The sequence below is a fragment of the Nelumbo nucifera genome, chromosome 3 (genome assembly GCF_055504915.1).
Source record: "Nelumbo nucifera cultivar China Antique chromosome 3, China Antique-T2T, whole genome shotgun sequence".
Taxonomy (NCBI): Eukaryota; Viridiplantae; Streptophyta; class Magnoliopsida; order Proteales; family Nelumbonaceae; genus Nelumbo; species Nelumbo nucifera.
In genome coordinates, this window is record NC_142651.1 from 42,018,599 (window position 1) to 42,025,179 (window position 6,581).

At 36.7% G+C, this 6,581-nt stretch overlaps 1 long non-coding RNA gene across 1 annotated transcript; it reads right to left on the reverse strand.

Annotated features, from left to right (window-relative positions):
* Positions 1–917: 917 nt before the first annotated feature.
* On the reverse strand, positions 918–6,187 carry LOC148801155 (uncharacterized). The gene is made up of 2 exons (XR_016084199.1): positions 2,950–6,187; positions 918–1,461 (listed from the first exon to the last, which is right to left on the reverse strand). It is a non-coding gene; the product is annotated as an uncharacterized LOC148801155 (long non-coding RNA).
* Between the last annotated feature and the right edge of the window lie 394 nt (positions 6,188–6,581).

A 6,581-nucleotide genomic window follows, 5' to 3' on the forward strand; every position in this document is an offset into this window, starting at 1 on the left:
GCAATTACTCTCCTAAAATTTCATATTTTGGCTTAAAATTTTAATCCTTTGATAATTACTACAGCTTTATCTGATAATTATTACAATTTTAACTTTGCCTTTATTTTTAAATATGCTAAGCATATTGCTTTTTTTTTTTTCTATTCGTAACATCTTTGTTTTCATTATCTTATTAAATAGTTTAGTTATCCATAATATATTTCTGTATATTAACAAAAAGAATCAAGTGAATTTAATCTTAAATTCTTGATATTCTAGTTAGTGTTTTAAGAGTTGGACCAGACGGGATGGTCAGACCATAAAAGCAGGAACTGGTGACCCTTCCAGGTCCTGGCTAAATGATGGTTTTTGCAGGTTGGAAAGGCAAACCACCTGGTTAACCGATAAACCGGGCCTCAGAGAGCATTCTAGTTTTCTCTTGTCCAATTTAGGCCTCTTCGTTTTATGGATTTTTGGAAGAGGGAAAATCGATCAATGGGATTTTGATTCCTATTTACCAACTCTCCCATGGTTTTTTTCAAGATTTAGGTGGGATCCACAGTAACTTTTCCAATTGGAGAATAAATACTCAAAATATAATATGTCAAAAATGCACATTAAAAATATAATTCAAAAAGCATGAACCTGGCCCCAAGGGTAAAAATGATAAAATATAAAAAAAGTAACCACTTACATGAGAAGGTGGGTGAGGCAAAAGAGGAGAAATTGAAAGGTCTCATTTACCCAGGTAAATTTAACAAAAAAGAACATGGGTAAATACACTTACCCGGGTAATTGTTTCTTGGGAAACACTGACCCAAGTAAGTGCACTTACCCGGATAAATGGCATCTTTCTAAACAAACGAGGCCTTATAGTTATTTCCTACCATCAGAATCCTTAAAATAAAATTACTTTTGTGATTTTTGGGTTTCCCCAATTTTTTAGAAAAAAATCCATGGATTTAATAAAGCAAAAACATTACAAATCTAACAGCACATATGCCATTGCATTTCAAATATTGAAATATATAAATATACTGCAATATTAACATTCCGATGCTCTTCCTTTATAATACAAGATCTCGAATAGTTTTATAGAACCAATAGAAACCCCCTTAAATGCTGGCTATATTGATCCCTGTATTCCATCTAGGTCTTGGGCTATGAACTTTCCTTATCGTATGTGAATGTCACACTGATTCTTCTTCAATTCATCTTCAATCATATAGGTCCAAACATAGCCTCAAGCTAAAAATCTCCTGATCATTAACAAGCCAACAGAGCAAACCACTTGAATGCTTATGTGGAACCTCAGGGTAAAGCGTCCGTGAACTGGCAAAAGCAGAAGGCTTGGCAAAATGAGAACTTGGACCTCTGATATTATCTCCACAAACAAGCTGCAACATAATCAATCAAGCTGCAACATAATCAATCAAGCTGCAACATAATCAATCAAGCTGTCCATACTGCTTTAAGATAAACCTAGATTGTGCAAAATAAGTACCATATCAATCTAATAACTAATAGGAGGAAGACACTGCATGGTGGCTAAGTGCCAAATATAAGATTCAGAAACTTCCCAGGGCTACTAGATTTATTACATCATATATCAATCCAATAGTAAAGATAAAACATCAATTAATTTCTTTCCAATACTTTACCATCTCCAGTCAGCACATTACTAACTGAAAACTCACGTTTTGGTTGCTCTACGAAAAAGCAATAACTTACAGCTTGGGAGAATGCCAATGCAAACTAACAAGTTTAAGGCGTATAACTTTTTTTTTTCGCTTCATGGGGCTACACAACAGGGGGTAGCCCATCCCCTTTCCCTCGACCCCCCCAACCCCTGGTGGCAGAGGGATTTGATCCCAGGTCTCTACTCCGACGAGTCAGAGAACCTATCAACTGAGCCACCATCAGTTTAAGGCGTATAAGTTGAACAAGCTTGGAAGTCTTCCATAACATGAATTTGTTGCAAGTAAGCGAAGTTCATTCCCAAGACTGAAATCCAGAGCCTTCCGATCAGTGTCTTTGAAGGCATCTAAGGTTTTATAGCTTGAGGCTCATGCCTTAAAGTCACATTCTTCACACCTTGAAATGCCTTGTGTCTATGTGCATTATATGTACAAATAGGAAGGCACATCCTCTTTATGTAGATTTTCTGCATGCACTCTCAAAAAAGTGGGGTATCCACTTCATATAGTAATAGACATATGGATGTATTTGTGCTTGTATTTAGGCTTCAACATATTTAAAACTGTGTTTAAGAATAGTTAAAACTTAGAGCCTTTGAATAGGTATTAAATCGATAACAAGAAAATGATGGGTTTGTGCAAATCTCTTACTATTCTTGCAGTCCTTGTTTTGTGATCATTATTCATTCATATGCTCCATCAGTCGTCTATATAAAAATATGATTCTCGGATGCATGTTACTATATTTTTCCTCCATTTAGCTTCACATGTTTCTTTCATGTCTTGAGGCTTAGATCTCATCCATCTATACGTTCTGGAACAATCATGCCTCTGCATTTTTTAGTCACTCTTATACTTGAACAGCACAGGAGCCCCAAATTAAATAATAATACAAAGGTCAAGAACTTTAGTTTTCCCAACAATGGTCTCTACTTCCTACTAAACCTTTACTTAAAAACATATCTGGCAAGGATAGAGACAATAATACCAGCAAACTTATTTCGTATGCAATGAATGTTGTTTCTAGTAATAATAATATAAAAAAAGAAATTAAGTTGATGCTTAAAAAAAGATGACATGCAAGTAAATTTACCAATCAGAAAGAACCCAAAAACGAAAGAACCATGCACCATAATTCTTTAATGATGGCACAAGTTTTGTTGAAAAGAACGGATATACAATAATACAGGATTTGTCGAGTAAGAAATTTTACAACATACATGAACCAAATACCACATGAGACAAAATTCAATAAAGATGCTAGATTATTCACCTTATGTTTGTAGAACTTCCATCCAAGTTAGCATCTCAACATGCATTTGTCCCATGGCATGAATATGGAATGTCATAAGATGAAACAATATCCTTCAAAATAGTTTGTTTGACGTGTTCCGGGCAAGCAATGATTATTTGAGAGGGTACCTTGCAACCAGCCTCAGAAGATTGACTGTGGTAGAAAGGTGCCAAGTCAGGTATGTTCTCCACTTCTCTGTCAAACCCTGCTATGCTCTTCTGGATGCCTCACCCAGGAGGATGTTCCTTGGTGGGGGATATGAAGCAGAAATCTCTATCGAAGGTAGGATCCTCACTATAAAAAACCTTCATAGAAAAGGTATGAACATTGTAGTAAACCACTGGTGCCTCTGTGGATCAGCTGAGGAATCCACCCAGCACCTCTTTATTCATTGTGAATTCTCTTATTGTTTGGTGCCACTTGCTGAAGCTGTTTGGGCAGCTACAGGTGATCCCTCCTAACATAGATAGCTTAATATCTTCTTGGCAGACCTCTACTCTGAGCAGATATAGAAGTATCCTCTGGACCATGGTTCCAGCTGCCATCTTTTGAGAACAGCAACAGTCTTGTGGAGGTGGTTCGCAGTAGAACATAGAGATGTCTCATTTAATGGGTTTCTATTTGTAAAGACTTTCGGGGGGATCAAGTTAAATAATTTTTGTATGGGGGAAACTGATTTATGATGATTTGACTATTTTCTAGTTATAAGCTGCATTCCTTGTGAATCAACTTCCTTTATCGTTATTTCTGTGGCTTGAGGGAACCTCTCCCTCCATTTTAATACAACCTCATTACCTTTCAGAAGAATGTAGAATTCATGGTCAAGCACATGCCAAGGTCTACTCCCCTAATTTTAGCTTCCAACAAATGGCTATCTTTGTCTTCACAAAGAAGAAAAAAAGAAAAAGAAATATAATACTGATCCATAGTTAAACAATTGCTACCTTTTTTGTGAGTTAAAAAGGAAAAAGGAAATAGCACCGTTATCACTGTGCAAGAAACATAAAAATAACCCCAATAAAATTGCAAGGGGGCATGAAACCTAAATACAACTACTCCAGTGTTCCAATACTCAAGTGATAACACTGAACTACCATTGGGCACTGACAGGGACAACTTTTGAGAAGGCACAACGATGGGTGGCATTTGTGAAGTTCAAGCATGCAGTTAGCAGCAAATATTTGCATTGAAATTACAAAGTGCATTTAAATTTATAAATGCTCTGCAATTATTAGTTATAATAACAGAGCTGAATTTTGTGAAAGAGCAAAGGTATGAGTGCATGAGATGTGGCAGTGATTATTCATGCTGAAATTACAAATTAAATCCACAACAATACTTGATCAATAATCACTGATAGAATTATCCATAATCACTGATAGAATTATCCATAATATCTTTATATAGAAGAATGCAAAATCTAAGAATCACCATCCAATCTAAAAGTATAATGTATAATATCTCACATCTAGAGCTTTGAATCACTTAAAAGGTTCTAAAGAGTCTTGATAAGTATCCATAATATCTTTATATACTGATAAATAAACTTCATGAAAGCAACTATGACGTTCATTTAGACGACTATTAGTCAATGACAAAATGGACATAGATCCACATATTGACCAAAAACATACAGTCTTGAATTTTCCAAATGGTGACTACATCTCAAATAACTGAAAGCAAAATCTAAGAAGATTATCCAACAACTTTAAACGAACCTAGGATGCAAGCTTAAATGCAGATTTGAGTATATCAGGGCACACCAGAATGCATTCTAAGATGGAATAGAGGACATCAAGTACAGAAATTTAAAATGAGAATGGGATATAAAATGCAAAGTAAAGTAATAGAACAAGCCAACCAAAGAGAGAAAGAGAAAGAGAAAAAAAATGAGAGAGAAAGAGAACCATTTTTCCATCAAGTCCTTCTCGATAAGCAAATTATTAGCCGATACATACAAAGATGAGGTCTTTAAGAACTCCAGTCATGCATAAATGTACAGCCTTCATCTCAACTCTAGAGATATTCAAAGAAAATAAAATACAAACAATAACAATACAAAAATAACAGATCAAAAGAAGATGTAGGCAGCTATATCTAAGAGAGAACAATAGAATAGGAATTATGAATTTACTTTAAAAGCTAAACTAACCACTCAAACCCACCATATAGCAGTTTGAGATAAAACCTAAACTATGAGCTAACTCTGCCGAAACTCGATAAAATAATCTGAAAGAATGCATTACCCACCGTATAACGAAAAAGAAAGAAATTCAAAGATCTAAAATTAGAGAAAGAAGTAATTGCCAAAAGAGGCTTCAGACACAAAGACGTCGATTTGAACGTTAGTCAGTATCCACCAACCTTTTGAGATTAAAGCGCAACACAAAAGACGAGAGGGTTCAACTCTGTAGCTGAATCGACTTAAGAAACTCCAGAAGCTCAAGATACAACAAAAATAGATGCTCAAATAGAAGCAAGATCCACATGCCACGGACTCCCAGATCGCCACATTTCATAAGAAAATGCACATAGAACCAGAAATTACGATCACTAAATCCATCACCACGATGAGAATTGAAACAAAACATTGCCAAATTCCATTGATAGACCAAAGGCCACGCAAACCCTAAGCCTTCCCAGCCAGAGCCGAACCAGCGAATTCGAGGGGGAAAACCAACAACTAAGAGATCAAACCAAATCAAGTAGAAGAATTGCAGAGAGCAATACCTGCAAGCGTCAAGCCATTAAAATCGAATCCAAGATCTGAACTTCCGCCTTCAGGAAACGTCAATCAGCCGCCAACTTCACTGTCATCTCCGATTCAGTTGATGCAAGGCGGGAATCCATTCGCCTATTAACTAATCGAATCTCGCCAAAACAAAAAAAAAAAAAAAAAAAAACCATAGAGGCGGCGCATTCCCGACCTGCACCAAGCGAATTAGAGACGAAAATGACAGAAAACCACAACAGAATCCACGAAATTTCCCTACAAGATCCTCCAAAATGGAAGATCTAAGCTTCTAAGCACAGAGATCTAGCTGCAGAGACGCAGATTGAAGTTTCCAATCGAAAGTGTGAACAGTAGAGAGAGAGAGAGAGGCTTTCTCGAGTGTTTGTTGTTGTTCTCCAAATTCCAAACTAAGAAAACACAAACCAGAAACCCTATCCCCCCCTCGGTGGCTCCGACGGTCCACACCTTCGATTGAGAAAGAGTTAATCTACTCGCTGGCACACGGAGAGGATATATTTATATTGCGGTAGGGCACACAGGATGTTGACACGTTGCTGTCCAACTTTGTAACCATGATCCAATGCGGAAGAGTGTGGAGAAGGTCAATCGTGAACAGTTTCACTCTTAATACTGGGCCAATCAGGATGTACCACGTTATATCCCTACATATAGGGCCTACATATTAGTTGACGTGGCTTATTATAATTGGCCCAAAGTCCTTTGATCCGTTAAGATTCGTATGCTCTTCTTGTCAAGGTTCAAACCAAACGCCAAACGTTTGTCCGAAATTGACGTCTTTTAGTTCTCAATTTTACCAAAGTTACATCTGACGTAGGGTAAGCTTTTCTTTTCTTTTTTCAGGTAACGTGACGTAAGG